Source organism: Pseudoliparis swirei, chromosome 1 (assembly GCF_029220125.1).
Source record: "Pseudoliparis swirei isolate HS2019 ecotype Mariana Trench chromosome 1, NWPU_hadal_v1, whole genome shotgun sequence".
NCBI classification, from domain to species: domain Eukaryota; kingdom Metazoa; phylum Chordata; class Actinopteri; order Perciformes; family Liparidae; genus Pseudoliparis; species Pseudoliparis swirei.
The window spans coordinates 1,550,896-1,576,802 of NC_079388.1; the positions used below are offsets into that span (position 1 = coordinate 1,550,896).

The 25,907-nt window shown below is 41.8% G+C and overlaps 2 non-coding genes across 2 annotated transcripts; one reads left to right on the plus strand and one right to left on the minus strand.

The window, feature by feature from the left end:
• The first annotated feature begins 440 nt into the window (after positions 1 to 440).
• trnak-cuu (transfer RNA lysine (anticodon CUU)) lies at positions 441 to 513 on the plus strand. Its single transcript has one exon. It is a non-coding gene; the product is annotated as a tRNA-Lys (tRNA).
• A 383-nt stretch (positions 514 to 896) lies between these two features.
• Positions 897 to 969, minus strand: trnak-cuu (transfer RNA lysine (anticodon CUU)). Its single transcript has one exon. It is a non-coding gene; the product is annotated as a tRNA-Lys (tRNA).
• Between the last annotated feature and the right edge of the window lie 24,938 nt (positions 970 to 25,907).

Sequence of the window (25,907 nt, forward strand, 5' to 3'; positions counted from 1 at the left end):
ACAAGGTAGTAACTTGAGATGAATGTGCTTAGCGTCAGACCAATGTTCAAGTTGGCCTCAAAGAGCATTACCCAACCTGCGGCTTGAAAACAGGACATTTTTAAGAAGTGTGTGCCTGGCTAGCTCAGTCGGTAGAGCATGGGACTCTTAATCTCAGGGTCGTGGGTTCGAGCCCCACGTTGGGCTAAACTGCTTTTGGAAAGGTAGTAACTTGAGATGAATGTGCTTAGCGTCAGACCAATGATCAAGTAGGGCTCAAACTCACTCATTACGATAGAATTACCCAACCTGCGGCTTGAAATCACGACATTTTTAAGAAGTGTGTGCCTGGCTAGCTCAGTCGGTAGAGCATGAGACTCTTAATCTAGCGCTCAAACTCATTATATACAATAGCATTACCCAACCTGCGGCTTGAAAACACGACAGTTTTAGAAGTGTGTGCCTGGCTAGCTCAGTCGGTAGAGCATGAGACTCTTAATCTCAGGGTCGTGGGTTCGAGCCCCACGTTGGGCTAAATTACCTTTGGCAAGGTAGTAACTTGAGATGAATGTGCTTAGCGTCAGACCAATGTTCAAGTCGGGCTCAAACTCACTATTTACGATAGCATTACCCAACCTGCGGCTTGAAATCACGACAATTTTTAGACGTGTGTGCCTGGCTAGCTCAGTCGGTAGAGCATGAGACTCGTAATCGTTGGGCACGATCCCACGACCTTGAGATTAAGAGTATCATGCTCTACCGACTGAGTTTGCCAGGCACACACCCCCAAAAACTGTCGTGATTTCAAGCTGCAGGTTGGGTAATGCTATCGTAAATAGTGAGTTTGAGCCCTTCTTGAACATTGGTCTGACGCCAAGCCCATTCATCTCAGGTTACTACCTTGCCAAAAGCAGTTTAGCCCAACGTGGGGCTCGAACCCACGACCCTGAGATTAAGAGTCTCATGCTCTACCGACTGAGCTAGCCAGGCACACAATTCTTAAAGCTGTCGTGATTTCAAGCCGTAGGTTGGGTAATGCTATTGTAAGTAGTGAGTTTGAGGTAAAACGCATGTGACAGATGATGCAAGTTACAACAATCAGGAAATCAGGAGACTGTGAGACTTGTGGAATCGTGAGTTTGAGCCCTACTTGAACATTGGTCTGACGCTAAGCACATTCGTCTCAGGTTACTACCTTGCCAAAAGCAATTTAGCCAAACGTGGGATTAACAGTCTCATGCTCCAACGACTGAGCTATTGCTATTGGTTATTGCTATTGTATTTTTGTTTTCGGCAAGGAAGTAACCTGAGATACGTAATTACAAAACAATCGCACCAATTTTGCAAATCTAATAATCATTGTTCAACACCTACACACCACACTCACAAAGCTCAACTGATGAATTTAACCACTTTTTAAAAAACATATAAGTACTTCACTGTGTGATCGGTTCAGTTCTCTATCTTAAATAAAAGTGCATGGCTTTGTGAAATCCACTACAGACAATCATTGTTGGACTCCTCCAATCCAGCGGGCCTGCTCTGACCACAGACCAGCAAACAATGACAAGATTACATTTTATATTGAAATATTCAATGGTTGAGCTCAGACGTAATCCCATGATTAATCAATCCTCTCTGAGAGCTTACATTGATTTTTAAGGAATAAAAGACTAAGTACATCCTTTTGAAGGCAGGAAGAGAAGTCACGGCAAAGTAAGTCTGGGTGTTGTGGGTTTGGGGATGTAGGACGGTACATTCTAGTCCACAGAGCTATTTAATATGTTGGTGATGTAGGGTCATTGTAGATAAAGCTTTCCAAGGAAAAAATTGCAAAGACGAAAAGTCCTGGGTTTATTTTTGCTGAGCTTAATTATATTTCTAAATGCTTCAGTGAGGATTTCAAGAGCAGCTATCTGTAATGTGTAATATTTCATATTTATGAAGCATCTGCATAATAAAGATAAGGTATTCAATTAACCGAGCCATAAAAAAACTCCATGTTATTAAATATTAATCATTCCACATATTGCTTTGATTTCTAACTACTTAATTACAAACATGCCGCTCTGCTGCTGCTCTGTGAGTTAGGCCTTTCCTTGTCTTTTAGCAGACTATGAAGTGTTTAATAAAGCGCTTCATGAAAGCGTGTGTGAGCTCAGTCCCGCTCACACAACACACCGCTTCACACGCACAGCATGTCACCAGTTATGTGTTATTGTATTACAAATATTAAAGTAATATGCAGCTGCCGTCGCTAGCACATAGTTTGTTATTTTATAAATATAATCATTTTCTGTCATCACTATGATTTGTAAAAAAAAAATTTGTGAATCCTGAATGAAGGTGGATTGAAAGCAGTTTCATCTTTAGAACCTTTCTGTCTTTGAGAACTGTTTGATAAACTATATATATATATACTACTGACTAGATGTTCGGAAGGATCCTGTTCAATGTTGAATTTTGGATATTAAAAGAACTGATTTATATATATATAATGTACTGAAGATATATATTATATCTACATATGGATATTAAAAGAACTGATTTATATATATATATATATATATATATATATATATATATTTAGGGCTGTCAGCATTAACGCGTTAATCTATGCAATTAATTTGGCCACGTTAACGCACTAAAATATTTTAACGCAATTAACGCAACTTTTGTTTTACACTCAAACCGAGTGTCAAACCGCGGCAGTACGGTTTAACACTGTTTCCGTTTTTAAAACAATTATTTCTCCGCGAAAATAAGGATCATAAATCAGTTTAACTCGTGGATGAATCAGTCGGGTTTCCTCCTGCTCCTCCTTCCTCCCGTCTCCCCCTCTGACACACAGAGGAACGGAGGGGCGACGTGTCGGGTGACGCGGCGCGGAAAGAACTCGTCACACGAAACCTTCACCCTGATTGGTCAATCCGTTTGTCTGTCAACATTTTGGGAAAAAAACAACCAATGAACACTCAGTAAATCACAAGGACCTCCCACCTCACAGGTTAGGCTCATTTAGCAGCCTGTCAGTCAGAGAGCAGAGAACACGGCACCAGGACAACTGAGCCTCATTGAATAGAGAGCTGAGATTGTTCTGGAATGTTTGATGTATAACACGTGGGGGTATGTGTCACATGCAAACGCCTTTAAAAGGTGAATTTACATTTTTTTGTAAAATGTATAAAATGCCCCCAGCCTCCAGAGGGTTAACGTGACATATTTGAATGTCAGTCAGTCACCAAGGCCACTGGTTCTGCTGCTGTTTATGTTAAAGATGACAGGACCAATGGGGTCTCAATATACTTCTTTTTTTTTACTAATCTGATGTTTGACTGAAGAAACAATTTATCATCCACAATATTAAATACCTCGCTGGCACTTTATAGGTAGGAGCCTCTTTGAAAACACAGCTCTGTGTGAAGTTTGGTCTTTAAAAAGAATGAACTTTTAACTTTTAACTTTTAATCGCGATTAATGAATTTCAAAATGTGCGATTAATTAGTTAATTTTTTTTCATCGATTGACAGCCCTAATATATTTTTATATATACAGTATATATATGTATTATGTATTATGTATTATGTAATGAAGATATATATTATATTTACATATGAAGTATATGCCTCATATTTGACTGGAGTAAGACTGGTGTTTTTGTGTCAATTGAAACGTGTATGTTCCATAAATGTAAGCTCACGTGTGTGTGTGTGTGTGTGTGTGTGTGTGTGTCTACGTGGGTGTGTGAGAGGAGACTGAAGCTCAAACAATTAAGTGAAAGGTCAATACAAAAGGCTTGTACCATTTTAGCTGCGTTGCTGTGGATCAAACACACATTATATAGATATATATATATATATATATATACTGATATATAAATATATATGATAAAGATGAATTAAATGTGAAGGTGTGATTGTGAAACAAAATGTCAGAAAAAGCACCTTTTCAATAACCTTCCCTTTCTGATATCGTGGCCTTTGAGTCCTCGTCTTCGTCGAGCGACATTTAGGGATTTCAATCTGATCTGGATCACCTGCCGCCTCACTGATACATTCCATTGTCAAATAAAAAGGAGATTGCTGTTTTCAGGGGTTTTGCTTAAGTGTCAATCGCACACGCACACACACACACAATCAGTGAATTGAAGAGGCGCAGTTTTAATGTGTTGATGTGTTTTGAAGCTACAATACACAAAAACAGAGCTGGCAGACCGGGGGCCGAAATCAGCTATTTTTTAGCCTACCAGCCATGGAGCCCTAACCCCTCCCCCACCCCCCAGGCTCTGCAGCATGGAATCCAGGGCTCTAGAGGGGGATTTGGCTTGTTGGTCTAAAGCCAGGCAGGGAATTGCATGACTGGCCATCACTGGCAGCTCCACCTAAAACCCAGAGACGCTCCCCCTCTTATCTCCCCCTCAGCATCACGCTGCCGCAGCTCCTGCCTCATGGTGCATAAACAATATTTCCAGCCAGCGTCCTCCCCAAACCCTCCCGAGAGATTTATCTGTCTGTTGAAGTAGAAAATGAATATTTTACAGTTCACTTGTCTGATCAATTACCTCCAAGCTGTCGCTGTGTGTGGTGGTCGGAGGGAGAGCGCCCGTAGCCGGTGATGGAGAGGTCCGCGGGGGTCCGCGGGGAAACTCCTGCTCTTAACACAACAACAGCAACAACTGTAAATTAATAAAAGAGCAGAGGACTTGTGAATGAGACGTCCCTGGTGAGCCTTGTTGTTGTATGCACACAGCTCTGGAATTGTTGCACAACAAAAATGAAAGCTTTTAGGCGATAATTAGCACACGCTAATTACAAGAGCTAACAGACACACTGGACTGATTAGGAGAGGCCAAGTGCTCCTTGATTCAAGGCCAATTTAAATGTGTGCTAAATAAATGTATTATCTCATCAGCGTTCACTGATTATCTGATTAACCCCTAACTCTCACCCTGACCGTGCATGGAGTGCCTTCAGACAAGAACTTTATTCTTCCCCAAGGAAATTATGACTTCATGGAATTTCTCTGATAATAATTGCGACTCCCCCCTCGATGACGATCGTGTTCCTAACGCAACACGAAATCACTCGCACAGCGTGTCATTTCAAAATAAGGCTCTTTTTTTCACAGGGAAATGTCAGTTACCCCGAGTGTCTTGCACACAGTCTTTTCCTTCAAAATAAACTTCCAACAGAGGTTTATTCAATTTTTTCAGGTTCAGTCATGCAACAAAACGACCTGTTAGATTCAGGCATAACTTTGATCACGGTTGGGGTTGCAATAAGTTTATTTGTTAGGAAATAAAGAATGAGCTTTACATAGACAACGTAAATGATGATAAACAAGTCAACAATAACTTGTTTTCACCTTCGACACAAGGCTTGTTCATGCTTCATTTGTTTAAAAAAACCCTTTTGATATCATTTTGTTCCAGATCCTTCATTAATATTATTATTATATTAACCAAAGGAGTCCAGTTTATCTCAGGGCACACGCAGACATAGCTCACATTCACATTCTAGAACTGAGGCGACAGTGCAGCCATTCTGTCACTGAACATACCCGGTTACATGAAGAGCAATTCAATTTAAATTCACTTTATTTTGTAGAGCCCAATATCACAAATTACAAACTCCCCTCAGAGGGCTTTACAATCTGTACACATAGACATCCCTGACCTTTGACCTCACGTCGGATCAGGAACAACTCCCAAGATATTGAAGAAACGCTTTTAGGGGGGAAAAAGGTGAAGAACCCTTGAGGAGAGAACAGAGGAGGATCCCTCTCCAGGATGGACAGAACAATAGATGTCATGTGACCAGATGAACAATAGATGTCATGCGACCAGAAGAACAATAGATGTCATGTGACCAGATGAACAATAGATGTCATGCGACCAGAAGAACAATAGATGTCATGTGACCAGATGAACAATAGATGTCATGTGACCAGATGAACAATAGATATCATGTGACCAGAAGAACAATATATGTCATGTGACCATAAGAACAATAGATGTCATGTGACCAGATGAACAATAGATGTCATGTGACCAGATGAACAATAGATGTCATGCGACCAGAAGAACAATAGATGTCATGTGACCAGATGAACAATAGATGTCATGTGACCAGATGAACAATAGATATCATGTGACCAGATGAACAATAGATGTCATGTGACCAGATGAACAATAGATGTCATGCGACCAGAAGAACAATAGATGTCATGTGACCAGATGAACAATAGATGTCATGTGACCAGATGAACAATAGATATCATGTGACCAGAAGAACAATATATGTCATGTGACCATAAGAACAATAGATGTCATGTGACCAGATGAACAATAGATGTCATGTGACCAGATGAACAATAGATGTCATGTGACCAGAAGAACAATAGATGTCATGTGACCAGAAGAACAATAGATGTCATGCGACCAGATGAACAATAGATATCATGCGACCAGAAGAACAATAGATGTCATGCGACCAGATGAACAATAGATATCATGCGACCAGATGAACAATAGATGACATGTGACCAGATGAACAATAGATATCATGCGACCAGAAGAACAATAGATGTCATGCGACCAGATGAACAATAGATATCATGCGACCAGATGAACAATAGATGTCATGTGACCAGAAGATCAATAGATGAACAGAGTTACAGTGTTACATAAACATTCATTAAACAGAGTGTATGAATAACGAGTAGTAGGGATGAACATTTGTTTTTGTTAACTGTGAATAAAGTCTGTTAATTTGTAAATCCATTGTGCTTCACACTGACGTGCGTGACCCCGGTGTCTTCGCCCCGGCGGCGTTGACCTCTCCAAGGACGACGGTGTGATTTCTGCCTCGTGTCTGCATGCTGCTGATTTTCCTCTGAAGCCTGAATTAGAGAAGTGTTTGATTGTGTCTCAATCAAACACTTCCATTGTCCTGCAATCAACGCCCTGATTGCAGGACAATGTGCTCGGTAGTTTTAATAATGCAGTACTTATTCATCAGAGGACATTCAGACGTGGAAGTTCGCACACCCTGCAATCCCCTCACGCTGTCATCTCAAGATGATCACGTCTCCAACAGACTAGAAACAGAGACAGTGGGAAGTTTTATTTGGCAAACAATAATAAATACAAGAAATAAGCAAGTTAAAGAGATTTGTCAGCGAACAATCTGACCCTAATCATTCTAATGCCCTAATTTCCATTTTCACACAGAATGCTGTGTGTTTAACATTTAGATGTTAAAAAATAACAAAAAGATTGTAATAAATGATGATAAAGGAAATACACTGAGGAGAAAGTTATAAAGAAATGCAGGTGCAACATATGTTTGCAGACGTCAGACTCATTCACTCTTTCTTCTCTTCACCTTGAATATCATAGATAAAACAAATTGAACATGATAATTACCAGAAGGTATAGTCCCTCTCATGTTGATGTGTCACGTTCATGATTCATGTAAGATGTGATGGAATCAGCTGCTCTCTTGATGGCATCACTAGTGCTGATGCAGTTGTTGTTTCCATTGTTGTGGGTTTCCATCTGGGAATAAGACATTTCTACGTTGCAGTCAAGGCAGAAATAATTACCTTTTCCCTTCATGACAAAGTAAAGGAGATACAATGACATTTCTCTTTTCATACTTGTAAAATACAAGGCCCAGTTCACCATGAGTTGTAATTCTGTAATGATTCCTTCTGGTCACATGACATCTATTGTTCTGTCCATCCTGGAGAGGGATCCTCCTCTGTTGCTCTCCTGAAGGGTTCGCCCCCTTTTCTCCCTGTGAAAGGGTTTTTTCAGAACAGAACTAAAGGACTATATACACGACCCCCCAACAGAACTAAAGGACTATATACAGGACCCCCCAACAGAACTAAAGGACTATATACAGGACCCCAGAACAGAACTAAAAGACTATATACACGACCCCCCAACAGAACTAAAGGACTATATACAGGACCCCCCAACAGAACTAAAGGACTATATACAGGACCCCAGAACAGAACTAAAGGACTATTTACAGGACCCCAGATCAGAACTAAAGGACTATGTACAGGACCCCAGAACAGAACTAAAGGACTATTGACAGGACCCCAGAACAGAACTAAAGGACTATATACAGGACCCCAGATCAGAACTAAAGGACAATTTACAGGACCCCAGAACAGAACTAAAGGACTATAGACAGGATCCCAGAACAGAACTAAAGGACTATAGACCTTGAAGTCCAAAGTTTGCTATGAGGGTAGTGCTAAATAAAAGGCCTGGAATGAGCTCATACAATTTCATGGCATGTTCAATTATGAGACATTTAGTTAAAAAGGTGTGTTTTTGTCTGTATTGAAGTCTATGAGAAAATTACACTCGTAACTTGTTCATTTAGCTAATTCTGATCCATTCAGAGACGAAATTGACAATAAAGCAGAGTATGCTGTAGGGCGGGGCCACCTTATGACTCACTGGTTGTCCAGTCTGGGAGTTGGGGAATTTTTGGGGGGGTTTAGAACCTTTTGAAAAGTTATCTCGGAATCAGCGGTAGAGCGGGTCATCTGTCGGCGGTGCGATCCTCGATGCGCCCTTGGGCAAGGCACTTTTGCCCCCGAAGTCTATGCCTCTGATGTATGAATGGGTAAGTGATTTGTCCGGATAGGCAGGTGGCGCCTTGTGTGATCGCCCCAATCAGTGTGTGAGTGACGTGTGATGGAAAAACACTTTGAGTCTACAAATATATTTTGTACTGATTTCTTCATCACATTTTAAAAACCCTTTAACTTGCTTATGTCTTTCATTTATTATTGTCTGAAAACTGAAAGGTGCTCTGCAAATACAAGTCCATTCACCGTTCACCAGTGTATTTTAACTTTGTATAAGTTAATTGCAACCTTCTGGTTACCTCAACATGTTTTATTTAGCAGTCAATTTTACTCACAGCAAATGACATACAAATACTTTGGCCCTGATGCGAATGGAGCAAAAAGTTTAGCAAAATGTATTTAGCAAAAACTAGGGCACGTACCCAGATGTATAAATGGGTTTGTGAGAGATTATTTTTGGCCTGGTTGGTGTAAATTAAATCTGACTTTATGTTTGCCTCTGTTTATCAGGAAAAATAATCCGGATTGCGAAAATTGCTGGATTACACGGAAAATCATCACAATGCAGTGATTGAGACTTTGCAAAATACAGATCATCAAGTCAGATATGGAAGAAAGTCATTTCGGCTTTGTGAGTTTTAACAGTTAGTTGGCGCTAAGAGCTGTAACAAAGGTTTGAGTAATCCTCACCCTTCATTCAACACGCGAGGCATCCATGATTGAAAAGATTATTTGATGAAAACGGCCGGCGTATGCGAGCCGGAGAACGGCCACGCTGAAATGTGCTAACGCAACGGCCCCCGAACCGCTAGGAACCTAGAGTGATGAACACAAATCATCTCCGCGATCAGTTCTCCTTTCATCCGTCCGAGCCGACAGAATGACTTCCATCTCAAACTCATCAACTCATTTGTCAAACGTTGGGAAATTAATTTCAGCCCCGTCTTGCTGACGGTGACAAAGCACACTCGCTAATTATGTTGTTGCCATAGTGACGGTGTGGGACAAAGCATGGCGCTGCACCTCTAATTTCTAAAGGTAAAATGTTCTTTCCCTTTCTGTTATATTGTTTATATATCTGATTTATTCTGCCTCTAAGTACTCAGTTCAACGAGGTTCTTGCTTCTGAGACAACGCTACAGAGACAATGCTACAGAGACAATGTTACAGAGACAACGCTACAGAGACAACGCTACAGAGACACCGCTTCAGAGACAATGTTACAGAGACAATGCTCCAGAGACAATGTTACAGAGACAACGCTACAGAGTCAACGCTACAGATACAACGCTTCAGAGACAATGTTACAGAGACAATGCTACAGAGACAATGTTACAGAGACAATGCTACAGAGACAATGCTACAGAGACAACGCTACAGAGACAATGTTACAGAGACAATGCTACAGAGACAATGCTACAGAGACAACGCTACAGAGACAACGCTACAGAGACAACGCTTCAGAGACAATGCTACAGAGACAACGCTACAGAGACAATGTTACAGAGACAACGCTACAGAGACAACGCTACAGAGACAATGTTACAGAGACAACGTTACAGAGACAATGCTACAGAGACAACGCTACAGAGACAACGTTACAGAGACAACGCTACAGAGACAATGCTACAGAGACAATGTTACAGAGACAACGCTTCAGAGACAACGCTACAGAGACAATGTTACAGAGACAACGCTACAGAGACAACGCTACAGAGACAATGCTACAGAGACAACGCTACAGAGACAATGTTACAGAGACAATGCTACAGAGACAACGCTACAGAGACAATGCTACAGAGACAATGTTACAGAGACAACGCTACAGAGACAATGCTACAGAGACAACGCTACAGAGACAATGTTACAGAGACAACGTTACAGAGACAATGCTACAGAGACAACGCTACAGAGACAATGCTACAGAGACAACGCTACAGAGACAATGCTACAGAGACAACGTTACAGAGACAACGCTACAGAGACAATGCTACAGAGACAATGCTACAGAGACAACGCTACAGAGACAATGCTACAGAGACAACGCTACAGAGACAACGCTACAGAGACAACGCTACAGAGACAACGCTACAGAGACAATGTTACAGAGACAACGCTTCAGAGACAACGCTACAGAGACAATGTTACAGAGACAACGCTACAGAGACAATGCTACAGAGACAACGCTACAGAGACAATGTTACAGAGACAATGCTACAGAGACAATGTTACAGAGACAACGCTACAGAGACAATGCTACAGAGACAATGTTACAGAGACAACGCTACAGAGACAATGCTACAGAGACAACGCTATAGAGACAATGCTACAGAGACAATGTTACAGAGACAATGCTACAGAGACAATGGTACAGAGACAACGCTACAGAGACAATGCTACAGAGACAATGTTACAGAGACAACGCTACAGAGACAACGCTACAGAGACAATGCTACAGAGACAACGCTACAGAGACAACGCTACAGAGACAATGCTTCAGAGACAACGCTACAGAGACAATGTTACAGAGACAACGCTACAGAGACAACGCTTCAGAGACAACGCTACAGAGACAATGTTACAGAGACAACGCTACAGAGACAATGTTACAGAGACAATGCTACAGACAACGCTACAGAGACAATGCTACAGAGACCACACTACAGAGACAACGCTACAGAGACAACGCTTCAGAGACAATGCTACAGAGACAATGTTACAGAGACAACGCTACAGAGACAACGCTACAGAGACAACGCTTCAGAGACAACGCTACAGAGACAACGCTACAGAGACAATGCTACAGAGACAACGCTACAGAGACAACGCTACAGAGACAATGCTTCAGAGACAATGTTACAGAGACAACGCTACAGAGACAATGTTACAGAGACAATGCTACAGAGACAACGCTACAGAGACAATGCTACAGAGACAATGTTACAGAGACAACGCTACAGAGACAATGCTACAGAGACAACGCTACAGAGACAATGCTACAGAGACAATGCTACAGAGACAACGCTACAGAGACAATGCTACAGAGACAATGTTACAGAGACAACGCTACAGAGACAATGCTACAGAGACAATGTTACAGAGACAATGTTACAGAGACAACGCTACAGAGACAATGCTACAGAGACAACGCTACAGAGACAATGCTACAGAGACAATGCTACAGAGACAACGCTACAGAGACAATGCTACAGAGACAACGCTACAGAGACAATGCTACAGAGACAATGTTACAGAGACAATGCTACAGAGACAATGTTACAGAGACAATGCTACAGAGACAATGTTACAGAGACAACGCTACAGAGACAATGCTACAGAGACAATGCTACAGAGACAACGCTACAGAGACAACGCTACAGAGACAACGCTTCAGAGACAACGCTACAGAGACAATGTTACAGAGACAATGCTACAGAGAAAATGTTACAGAGACAATGTTACAGAGACAATGCTACAGAGACAATGCTACAGAGACAACGCTACAGAGAAAATGCTACAGAGACAACACCTACATAGACAACGCTTCAGAGACAACGCTACAGAGACAATGCTACAGAGACAATGCTACAGAGAAAATGTTACAGAGACAATGTTACAGAGACAATGCTACAGAGACAATGCTACAGAGACAACGATACAGAGAAAACGCTACAGAGACAACACCTACATTACATTACATTACATGTCATTTAGCAGACGTTTTTATCCAAAGCGACTTACAATAAGTGCATTTCAACCTAGAGTACAAACTAAGAACAACAAGAATACAGGAAGTAACATTTCCTCAACATAGTCGAACTACAAAAGTACCATAAGTAAGTGCTATCTAAGTGCCACTGAAGTGCTAATCTGTGTTTTAATCCAGATATAGTCGGAAAAGGTGTGTTTTCAGTCTCCGACGGAAGATGTAGAGACTTTCTGCTGTCCTGATGTCAGTGGGGAGCTCGTTCCACCACTGAGGAGCCAGGACAGCAAACAGTCTGGATGTAGAGTGATTAGCTCGAGGTGCAGTAGTCACAAGTCGATTGGCTGTTGCAGAGCGGAGCGAACGTGCCCGGGGTGTCGGTGTGACCATATCCGGGATGTAGACGGGGCCCGATCCGTCTAGAGCACGGTACGCCAGGACCAGTGTTTTGAAGCGGATGCGAGCAGCCACCGGTAACCAGTGGAGAGAGCGGAGGAGCGGAGTGGTGTGGGTGAATTTCGGGAGGCTGAAGACCAGTCGAGCTGCTGCATTCTGGATGAGCTGCAGGGGTCGGATGGCCTTAGCAGGTAGACCAGCCAGGAGGGAGTTGCAGTAGTCGAGGCGTGAAATGACCAGAGCCTGGATCAGAACCTGCGCCGCCTTCTGAGTAAGAAGAGGACGTATTCTCCTGATGTTGTGCAGCATGTACCTACAGGAACGCGTCGTCGCAGCGATGTTGGCCGTCAGGGAGAGTTGACTGTCGAGTGTCACCCCGAGGTTCCTGGCAGTCCGGGTAGGGGCCAACACAGAGCTGTTGAAGGTGATAGTCAGGTCGTGGGTGGGGGAGCCTTTCATAGACAACGCTTCAGAGACAACGCTACAGAGACAATGTTACAGAGACAACGCTACAGAGACAACGCTACAGAGACAATGCTACAGAGACAATGCTACAGAGAAAATGTTACAGAGACAATGCTACAGAGACAACGCTTCAGAGACAACGCTACAGAGACAACGCTACAGAGACAATGATACAGAGACAATGTTACAGAGACAATGCTACAGAGACAACGCTACAGAGACAATGCTACAGAGACAATGTTACAGAGACAATGCTACAGAGACAATGTTACAGAGACAATGCTACAGAGACAATGTTACAGAGACAATGCTACAGAGACAACGCTACAGAGACAATGTTACAGAGACAACGCTACAGAGACAATGCTACAGAGACAATGTTACAGAGACAACGCTACAGAGACAATGCTACAGAGACAACGCTACAGAGACAATGCTACAGAGACAATGTTACAGAGACAATGCTACAGAGACAATGTTACAGAGACAACGCTACAGAGACAATGCTACAGAGACAATGTTACAGAGACAACGCTACAGAGACAACGCTACAGAGACAATGCTACAGAGACAATGCTACAGAGACAACGCTACAGAGACAATGCTTCAGAGACAACGCTACAGAGACAATGTTACAGAGACAACGCTACAGAGACAACGCTTCAGAGACAACGCTACAGAGACAATGTTACAGAGACAACGCTACAGAGACAATGTTACAGAGACAATGCTACAGACAACGCTACAGAGACAATGCTACAGAGACCACACTACAGAGACAACGCTACAGAGACAACGCTTCAGAGACAACGCTACAGAGACAATGTTACAGAGACAACGCTACAGAGACAACGCTACAGAGACAATGCTACAGAGACAACGCTACAGAGACAATGTTACAGAGACAATGCTACAGAGACAATGTTACAGAGACAACGCTTCAGAGACAACGCTACAGAGACAATGATACAGAGACAATGTTACAGAGACAACGCTACAGAGACAATGCTACAGAGACAACGCTACAGAGACAATGCTACAGAGACAATGTTACAGAGACAATGCTACAGAGACAATGTTACAGAGACAACGCTACAGAGACAACGCTACAGAGACAACGCTTCAGAGACAACGCTACAGAGACAATGTTACAGAGACAATGCTACAGAGACAATGCTACAGAGACAATGCTACAGAGACAACGCTACAGAGACAATGCTACAGAGACAACGCTTCAGAGACAACGCTACAGAGACAATGTTACAGAGACAACGCTACAGAGACGCTACAGAGACAATGCTACATAGACAATGCTACAGAGACAATGTTACAGAGACAATGCTACAGAGACAATGTTACAGAGACAACGCTTCAGAGACAATGCTACAGAGACAATGCTACAGAGACAATGTTACAGAGACAATGCTACAGAGACAATGTTACAGAGATAATGCTACAGAGACAATGTTACAGAGACAACGCTACAGAGACAATGCTACAGAGACAATGTTACAGAGACAATGTTACAGAGACAATGCTACAGAGACAATGCTACAGAGACAACGCTACAGAGACAATGCTTCAGAGACAACGCTACAGAGACAATGTTACAGAGACAACACTACAGAGACAACGCTACAGAGACAACGCTTCAGAGACAACGCTACAGAGACAATGTTACAGAGACAATGCTACAGAGACAATGTTACAGAGACAATGCTACAGAGACAATGCTACAGAGACAACGCTACAGAGACAACGCTACAGAGACAATGCTTCAGAGACAACGCTACAGAGACAATGTTACAGAGACAACGCTACAGAGACAACGCTTCAGAGACAACGCGACAGAGACAATGTTACAGAGACAACGCTACAGAGACAATGTTACAGAGACAATGCTACAGAGACAATGTTACAGAGACAACGCTTCAGAGACAACGCTACAGAGACAACGCTTCAGAGACAATGTTACAGAGACAACGCTACAGAGACAATGCTACAGAGACAATGCTACAGAGACAACGCTACAGAGACAACGCTACAGAGACAATGCTGGCATGAAATATATAAATGAAGTGAGAATTAGGGTTATTTTGATGTGAGAATCAGACTTGTTCACCCCCCAGGGCGTAAGGAATAATTCATGTTAACGGCACTTCCGCATTGGCTTTGATCTCCAGAACCACAGGTTGCCTCATGCCTCTAAAGTTCTTTGAGACACTGCCGTTGCCCCTGTGGTTCAACTCAGCGTGAAGACGCCGCCACTCCAACGGCATTATCAACGTCTTTTATTCACACCACCGTTAGCCGCCGTGTGTGGTCCTCTCTTCTCTCTGGTCTCCTTCTCCATCCATCCTCCATCACTTCTGAAGTTGCACAGAAAGACACACAATCAATAATCTATTTCAGCTGAGGCCGATGGATCAGAATATCACAGAAACACACACACACAGCTGGTTTGGAATATTCCCTTTTAAAGTCAATAAAAAAATAAAATGTGCATCTTAAGGACACAATGTAAAACAAAATACATCACTTTAAAGTAACTTCAGAGTTTTAAAATACTCAGCAGTACTTTCATGCACAGACATGAAATAGAAGAAGTCTGGTGAGAAGTAGTTTCAAAAAACCTCAAAGATGTAACTTACGTCTCACTCTCTGAAAGACAACCAATGCTGCTCTACACGTCAGGGTCTCGAGGAGCAGCTTGTATCCACAAACTCAGAACAAATGCAATTAAAAAAGATTCAAGTATTTCTCCCGTGGTGGACGGCGGTAATGAACTGTTTTCATGGTGATAAGCCACGCCCCCTCTCCGGCGCGAATGAAGCGAATGATCACGAATAGTCCAGGGAGCAAACTAACGCTCGTAAAGCAACGCGACACTTCACTTCTCTTTTGGTATGAAAACAGCATTAAGGACTCAGCTGCATAAAAAATGACCTTCAAAATAAAAGCACAGGATTATTTTCTTACATTTTTCTAAAGGTGATCGTATGTCTTTCAAGCCAGCATGGAGGGCCATGAGTTTGACTCCTTATCTGTGAGGCTTTGCTTTCAGCTAATGCTTATCAGCTAACAATGATATAAATAAATTGCTTACATGTTGGATTTTAGCATCTTAGTTTATTGTGTTAAAAACATTTTATCTGAGAATTCTGTCTTTTCTTTTTACAGGAGTCTGGTCATAAAGCACTGAATTGGACATGTTTAAATGTTGTAGGCCAGGAGTCAGGGGAACGTCTGTTTGTCCTCTTGTAATCATCATTCATATCAGGAATCTGTATGAAATGGCACAAGAGTTTAGAAGCATTATGATTTCCATTAAAAGTAAGACTAGTATTGACCAATCACATTGGAGCAGGCTTTGTTTGAATGCCGGAACAGTGCATGCTGGGAGGAAAGAGCCCAAAATGCCATCTCAGAACTCTCTTGGTATCGTCTGACAATGGTTTGGTTTTTTATTGAATATGAATTAGCTTGTAAACTGGCTACTTGTGAAAAAAATCCAGCTGCACAAGTCTTCTCAATTCCAACTTCTTCAGTCTAGTATCAGAGTGGCTGATAGCCAATGGGTTCAGAGTGGCTGATAGCCAATGGGTTTAGAGTGGCTAACAGCCAATAGGGTCAGAGATTGGTTCGAACCCAGGGTTGCATTAAGTATGAAAAGTGATCACTCTGTTTAGTCTTCCTTTACATTACAATGAGCTGACATTTTTATCCAAAGTGACTTAGAAACAGCTACAGGGTTAAGAGTCTTGCTCAAGGACACATTGACTAGGGCAGGGCTTGAACCACAAACCCCCTGATTGAAAGTCAGACCTGCTAACCACAATGGCTCTTTAGCACTCTGTATAGGGACCATGTCTTTACTGGCTTAGTGTTAATGTACAATATCAACATTTGATATAAAAAAGTGATTTAGAGAAACTTACTGCAATCTTTCCAGAATGAAAACGTGCGCGATGAAACTCATCACATATTGAAAGGAGAAGGAGAGGGCGAAGCTTTCCAGAGTAACAGTGAACATTGTCACCACTGGGGTTTTTACTCTGGCTCTCATTGTAATGACTCTGAGAGTCAATTCACTTTAACACTGAATTTTTGACACTGGGGAATAAACTCTGAATATTTACACCAACAAGGGGGGCTATTTACTCTTGATATGTTTGTAATAACTCTGAAAAAGTTAATATACTTCGACACAGAATTTTGAACACTGGGGAATTTATTGTGTGACAATAAGTCTGAAAAAAGAAGATTCTTGTTGAGGTCAGTAACAGGAATGTGTTGAATAACTCGAGAGACCATTTCCAATCATTCTTGAGCCCCGTCCTCACAATCATAGCCTCTATACAAGACGTGGACATCGTCATCGTGGTGTCACTCACATGTTTGTGGATGGTGGTTTTGAAGGGTTTTTTCCGAAACCAAAGACTGGAAGTTATCCTGTTTGTAATGTTGAGCCGTGACGTAGAGACGCCGACTACGTGTCCGGTAGCCACAGCGGCCTGTCAACTACTCCGAAGCATACCCTGATGTATGATCTATTTGACTCTAAGGGGACCATCATTCAATTCAATTCAATTCAATTTAAATCAGTTTATTTGTATAGCCCAATTTCACAAATTACAAATTTGTCTCGGAGTGCTTTACAATCTGTATACATAGACATCCCTGACCTTTGACCTCACATCGGATCAGGAAAAACTCCCAAATAACCCTTCACGGGGAAAAAATGGAAGAACCCTTCAGGAGAGCAACAGAGGAGGATCCCTCTCCAGGATGGACAGAACAATAGATGTCATGTGTACAGAAGAACAGATTTAGAGTTAAAATACATTCAATGAATATGACAGAGTGTATGAATAGTTGGTAGTCGGCATATTCCACGATGGAGACCTCCACGATCCATCAGGAAGATGGAGGTAGAGAAGAGGAGTGGGCGGAGTCTCAACATCATCTACTCAATGAACATCATGCTCCATTGAAGATTACTTGAAACTCAAAAATTGAGACCATAAAGTCATCTTTGCAATGTTTGGTGAGGTTTCAGAAGAAGTCGGGTCATTTTCTCATCGACTTCCAAACAATCAGACCTTTTGTGTTCTCTCCCCCTCAGTGGAGAGAACACAAGCTTTAAGACACTTCTACGTTGGCTTCACTCGGCAGAACCGGAGCTGTGTTTGATTCTGCAAACCATAATCAACATTCAGCGATCGACACACTAATTCCCAAATTGCAGAGAGAAACTCTTGTTTCCTGTCTCAGTGGTAAAGGTTGCTCTTGTTTCCAACTCACACGGATTATGCTGCAGCCAGACTGCTGGCAGGAACAGGAGAGATCATGTAGGTATTGTAGCTTCCCCAGAGTGGCTTCCAGTTGATTCTTAAGGATGTAGTTGTTCCTAATAAATACCATTAATTCTTCATTCATTGCTTTGCTTCATTGCCAGTCGGCACATCAGCCATCTGCCCTTTAGTCCCGACTGAGGAATAAATGATGCTGTGTGTTTCCTCTGTGGACTCTTACGAGATCTACATTCCCTGAAATCAAAATGGAAAACTAATTTGTATGAACTTGTGTTTCTGAGTGAGTTGTTTGCTGTTTTCAATGTTTTCCTTCCTGCAGGTCCTCAGAGTCCACTGCGTCTTTGGACAAGTTCTGCATGTGATTGAAATGACTCGGTGTATCCCAGTCGTGGTCTGTCTTGTTGCCCTCTCTTATATCCCTCATGTCAGTGAAGGTCTGCTGTAAATCTGAGTTCTGTTTTTATTGAATTTAATATTAAAAAGTATTTACTATGAATTATTCAAGTATTGTCAAAACCAAATATTTTACTTACACTGCTCAAGAATGTATGGTTATATTTAACTAAAGTCAGGTCCATTACATTTTACATTACACTGACACTTTTATCCAAAGCGACTTACAATCATGTTACATTCATACACCGTAGACACAGCTACAGGGAGCAGCTCAGGGTGAAGTGTCTTGCTCAAGGACACATCGACTAGGGCGGGGATTAAACCACCAACCTCCTGATTGAAAGATGATGATTGCTAGAGGTTTCATATTATAGCCTCATTGTGCAAACATATGTGCATGTGTGTGTGGATGTACATACATCACGTATATTCAGATATATATATATATATATATATATAATGTATCTGAATATAAAGCAAGGAATCTCTCTGTCTGTATGTTTGTAGATATTTCCTTCACATATCTCAGGAACTGTTCATCCGAACTAAAGCTAGTAAACTAGTAACTGGAGGGGGAAATGAAGCTCAAGCGTAAGTTCAGTAAGGAAGACGCTCTTAGTGACTTGCGACTATTCGCGACGCTTTACTCGTGTGAATCTACTAGCTTGACTATTTGTGGCTTATTTGCGTCATTCGCGCCTTAGAGGGGGCGGGGCTTATCTCTGTGGCTTTACTCCGTGGAAACAGTTATCAGCTCCTTCATCCACCATGAATAACTAACCACTAGTTCTGCTTCATACTTGTTGAGGACGTCCCACAAACGTCTGAATCTAACTTTGTGTTCATAACATTAAGATAATATATTTATACATGACATCACCTGTAGGCTGACCCAGCTCGGTGACCTTCACCTCTAGTCTGAATGTCTCTTCAGCTCCACTAGAGCAGCAGTTACATTCACCAACGGAGGAGCAGCTCAACTCTGATTGGCTCTCACAACTCGGCGTCGGGTGAATTTATTCAACTTGAGGCGAATGAGGCACATTTTCCGCGTTGCGCAATTTGCGTCATTGCCGTCGCCAGGCGAAGATTTGCATTAACCGCAACCACCTTGCTCATGGGATCTACTCACGCGAAAAATTCTCACCGCTTTTGATGTGAACGCAGCTTTACGCTCTTGTTCAGTCGTAGTCCGTCTCTTCAGTCTCACAGTGATTACTCCATCAGCTGATTGGGGGCGTGTACGATGAATGAAGCAATCAGAATTTGGCACAGTTTCTGTAAGCCAATCACAACGTCGTAGGCAAACTTTTAAATAGGTTCCCCTCTGTGCTGCTGCCAGTTGTCATCACAGCTCAAACCGATGTGCCCCTCCTCCTCACCAGGCTCCTCCAATCAGCATCAGATCTGCTCATCTTTCATCATCGGGTTACAGCAACGGTCTCTGGACTCCAGGGGGATTCTATCTTCAGCATCACTACCTCGTGCTTATCCTAATTCAAGATGGAGTCCAATCGCCACTATTCTAATATATACATCCGCCCCATCAATAAGATTATTATATGATTATGGAAAAACATCATAACCAATTTCATATGGCTTTGATAATATAGCAACATTTTTCCAGTCAATATTTGACCTTTTATATATTACATTGTGCCCAGTTGAACAGTCTTCTGTGTGTCCCATAACTTTTGTTCTAGCTGACTAGCCTTTTCTTGTGTTTTCTTACTTTTAGTCTTCTTGACTTTGAGACAAGTCGACAAGCCTAAGATTAAACGTCTTTTTTTAGTCTGCTACTGCTGTCGGGAGTTTTGCACATAAGAATTTCACGAACCGATTATACTTGTATAAAAGGGGATGTGACAATAAAAACTTGAAACTTGAAAACTTGAAACAGTTTAAGTTTGGGCTATGAAAAGCCTGAATGGCTGCAATGGAAACGGTATATTACGCAACTGTTGCTTCTACAGCAGATATTACTTCTGTTATTACTTCTGCTGCTTCTTTTACAGTCGTACTCTGAGTAGTTGTGTTACATGCCATGTTGAATTGTTTCTTATAGGAATGATTACCGAGCAGAGCCTCATTAAAACTCACGCACCCGTCAGTTCCTGTAACATCCTCCTGAATGTCAGACGCATTCTGGCATTTCACGCTCAGTTCTACATCCCTGGTTTGATGCTGGATATTCAATGACGTCCCAGAAATGAGGTGGAACATCCCCTCATATCGGTTCTGATCACCACCTGATGAAAGCACGGGCAGTTCATCTAGATGACCAACATCATAATTTAATGAGCACAAACTAATTAGGTTGGTGTGGGAGGATGAACATGATTAGTAATTGGTAAGAGATAACTTGTTTCTGTTTGTCAAATCCCAATAACATGGTCAGCCTTATCGTATTTTAACAAATTTGTATTTGGAAAACTACTCCATAAAAGCTCAAATAATTTATTAGATTTGAACTAAATACATTTGCAAGTACTTTGATTTTTATGAATGGTTCAAACATTCCATCCCAGCTTTGGAGCCTTATGAGGATGAGCTATTTCTCCTCGTGTTACGTTATCTTTAAACTGAATATTTCTGAATTTTAATAGGGCATTATTCAATATTTAAAAATATATATTTTATAAAAGCTGGAAAATAATGAAGACCATATTCTACAAATTAATCAACTGCATGAATAATTGTTAGCAGCATTCTTTCACGAGTGTGCAAAATTAAATATTGTCTTTTTAGTATAAAATTTAAGTAATTTTAATAATGTAATATAATATTTAAATACTGGGTGGCGATGTGATGTCTAGAGAGACGGGAAAAGATGTGTGTTTGGATATCATTTAGCGAAAACATTGATTTCCTTTTGGAATCCATGTGGCTGAAGTCTCAATAGCTATAAGGAAGCTTTGGCCATTTTCATCCGAGTCACCGGAGAGGAACGTTTATGCCGATGACACGAAACGCCACATTGATTTAGTGTGCTTATAAATAATAATCTTTTTCTTTACTTTGTTAAAATTACAAATGTTTTACATTTCTAATAGCAACTGCTGTAGTGGAGCTGATTCCTGTCAGAATATGGAAAAGTGAACTTGAGGGGACACGAATATTCTGTTTCTTTCGTGTCACGCAAGATGAAAATAAATCAATTAAGGTCCTTTTTTTGGTTGAGGATAAACAAATGTGACGGAGTATTCCATATCCCAAAAGAGAGTCTGTTGTGGGTGGCGGGTGATGTGGATGGGTCCAAAGAGGAAATATAATAATCAATAACAACACCGATGTCCGTCGCCATTTTGTGGTTTTATGTTTTTTTTTATATGTTAGGAGTTGTTCCTGATCCGATGTGAGGTCAAAGGTCAGGATGTCTATGTGTACAGATTGTAAAGCCCTCTGAGGATAATTTGTAATTTGTGATATTGGGCTATACAAAATAAACTGAATTGAATTTAGACCTATTGTTTGTTTTGTTTCCTCGTCCTAACTCTACAATCTTATTTCAAGCTGATGTTTTTCCAAAACCGGACAACTTTCTTTTTTTTCTTCCTAAAAGCTAACTTTAGTTGTTAACATAAAGTCGTCCCGACACAAAACAATTACAGACAACCTGTCCACAAAACCAAAAGATTGCATTTCATGACTATTTTACAATTGTGTTGGACATTCATAATTCAGGATCCCATACTTCACTTTTCCTTTCTGACGGAGCCCACAAGAAATTTAAATAAATGTGTCCCTATTCTGTATTCGCTATTTATGTTAGTGTGTGTGTGTGTGTGTGTGTGTGTGTGGCCTGTTCTCTGTGAGATGAATCCAGTAGTCGTGGCTGTTTTTTTGGGACCACTGCTGCTACTACTGAGGAAGCTCTCCTTGGACAACTTCTTTTTTTGGAGGGTGCAGATAAACAGAGGAGCCTGGGGCATGATGGGAAAGGGGGGGGGGGGGGAGCTTTGTAATAGCGAAGCATATTCTCATGTCCTCAAGTGCAGCTTGCAATATTTGCATCTCAGCTGGTTTGAAGATTGAAGGATTTCTCTGCGCCTGGACACCAGGACGTCTGCTCCTCCACCCTCAGCCTCAGGTCTACCTGCTCTGTGTTTACCTGCTCTGTGTATTCTGTGTATGCATGTTGTGTGTATGGTTATACTGTGATGTGTTAAGCAATAACAAAGCAGTTAACTCAGCTTTGCATAATCATCTTTTCCACCTTTTTTATTTATTTTTGTGTGCACTTGAGGATAATTGAAGCGCCGTCTTTGTTCATTTGTCGTATCCATAAGGAAATGGTGACGGCAGAGATGCAGCCATTGAGTAATTAGAACGATGACGTAGTGGGCGGCTCGTCTCGGGCCGTTACGACGGCACGTCTCTCAACCTGAGCAAGAAGCAACATTTAAAGTACCTCCGTGAAAAGGGAAGAAGAAGAAATCAAAGCACTAAAATGAAGAATGTTACCGCCATGCAGAAAATGTGCACATTTTATGTCCGCAAGTTAATTATGCCACTTCAGAGGAGCTTGTGAAAGGATAAGGAAAGCTGCATAAATTTAGCTGTAATCCAGGCAGGCAGAACTCATTTGCAGGGACGGTCTTATCTGGCCACTGCAGCTTTCTCACAAAATTAACCTTGGATATTTGGGCCCAATTCAGCCAGCGTTTGATTCTCTCCCCCTCCCCCACACACTCACTCCCTCTTCACACACACACACACACACACACACATCTCAGCATACATGTTCTCCCCCTATATGCCACTACACCCCTTCTCCCTTTGTTTGTCTTTCCCTCTCAGCGTATTACAATGTGTGAGTCGAGAGTTTATCATTGCAGACAGACAGACACACACACACATACAGACAGACACACACACACAGACACACACACACACACACAGATAGACAGACACACACAGATAGACAGACACACACACAGACAGACACACACAGACAGACACACACACACACACACAGACCCGTGAGCTGAATTGACCCATCTACTTCTCATTTATCCGGATCTTTAAACAGCAGTGGAAGTTTGTTAATGGTCGTATGATGTCTTCGCTTTTTGTGTCTTATTTTGAAGTCCATGTCTCTCCTGTCCTCTGTTTCCTGCACTTCCTGTCCCTGTGGTTATCTGCCCTGGTCCTGATTGGTTCCTCCGGTGTGATTGCTAGCCCCGCCCTCATTGTGTCCACCTGTGCCTGGTTCCCCTGTGTCTTTATTCTGTGTCATCCTCTTGTTCTGGGTCAGTTCGTCATGAATGTTTGTGAAGACCTTGGTTTGTGCAAAACTGTTAGGTTGTAATACTCTATTTTGATTTTGCACATTTACAGAGGAAGTCTTATGCTTTAAATTAATACATTTAATTTAAAGCATGAATTAAATGTGTTAATTAATAATTATAATTCATTAATCAATACAAATAGGAAATATTAGGGAGAATATTATTCTGATTGTATTATGTGATTTATTGTAGAGCATTAGGGAAAGACACTGACTGTATGTGATGTTCAAATGTCAATGGCAAGAAGTAATGTCGTGTATGTGCATGGAGTGAATGTTTGTTAGTATTTCAGAATCATCGAAGCAGGTTGAAGCCTGTGTTGTGACTTTAATGCGGAAAATAACAGACTGGACTTTTATTCTGAAAATACTTGTTTAGTAACTTGACCGGAAGTGACGTTTTGACCCGGGGTTCGTGACGTTTGACCCCTCCATTATGATAGCGGACTTTTATCCAACAGGAAGTTGTTAAAGGCTGAACTACCTTTAAAGGGTACCTGTAGTGAAAGTGAATATGTAGCCAGATCAAAAGATAATGTGTTTCTAAAGGTTATTCATGCACTGACGGTCCAGTATTCAATAACAATACGTAGTTTAGGCTGTTCAAAGTCCTCAACTCCGACATGCGACATTGCACTGGAGCTTGAATATGTCGCGGGTGGTGTGACGTCACATCGTTGATAGATCGACAGCCAGCCACAGCGGATGTGTTCAGATACCAATATAAACAACGTTGAGCGCTCGCAAACAAATGCTGAGAGATTGATAATATGGACGATGAAAGATTGTCTGATTCAGCAACTGGATACTTGTATGAACCATTAAAAGCGGACTATCCCCATTTAGTGAATTGTGATAGCGATGATTCTGATGAAGTTGATGCCGAAGGACCGACGGTCCAGATGCTTCACCGTGCGGACCGTGCACGCAAGTCGGCGGACGTTTGGTGCAGTTGTGGGAAATGTGTGCCACAAAAAACAGACATAGAGTGCATTTGTTGTAAAGAGCACAAACTTATGTCCGATGATATCGTGACATTAGACCTAATCTGCTTCACACAAAAGAGTGAGCTTGATAGCTACATCGCGCATAAGCCAGCGCTGGAGATGTCTTTCATTGATGCAATGATCGGCCGACATGTTCGGGGGCCTGCACCCGAGGGAGAACTGTCAAATCGGTAAGTTTGCCAGTTGTTTCATGTAGGCTAATTTGCGATCACCAGAGTTGGTGTGATTATTACTAATATTCTGAATATATTCACCTTTATTCTCCCATAAGCGAGAGGCCTAACATTTGCCTGCATACTATCGCCCATGATTATGATGATCCTTTAGCATAGACTAAGAAGCCCATACTTTATATAGCGGTCTCAGTAGGCCGCGCACCATGGAGGCCGCGGTATATCGAATAAGGCCGCGTCCGCTGCCCGTGTATCGTGGCATTTGCAGTATCTCCATTGATTTTGACCACCGATCTATCCCAAGAAGCAACGCGTGTAGAAGTGGCTCCGGATTGGCTGAATTCCTTTCAACGACTCAACGTCATAGTTAGCTTTGACATGAGTAAATGACTAGCAAAATGGCTGCGCCCTGAAGCGTTCACGGACTCGGAATGTTGACAAAGAAATGTAAATCCTCGGGCTATGCGTGACTTGTTGACAATAGCGGCGGGGTAAATATGATTTATTTGATGCGCCGAATGGATGTAGCACGTTGTTGTTTTGCACTACAGGTACCCTTTAAGAGTG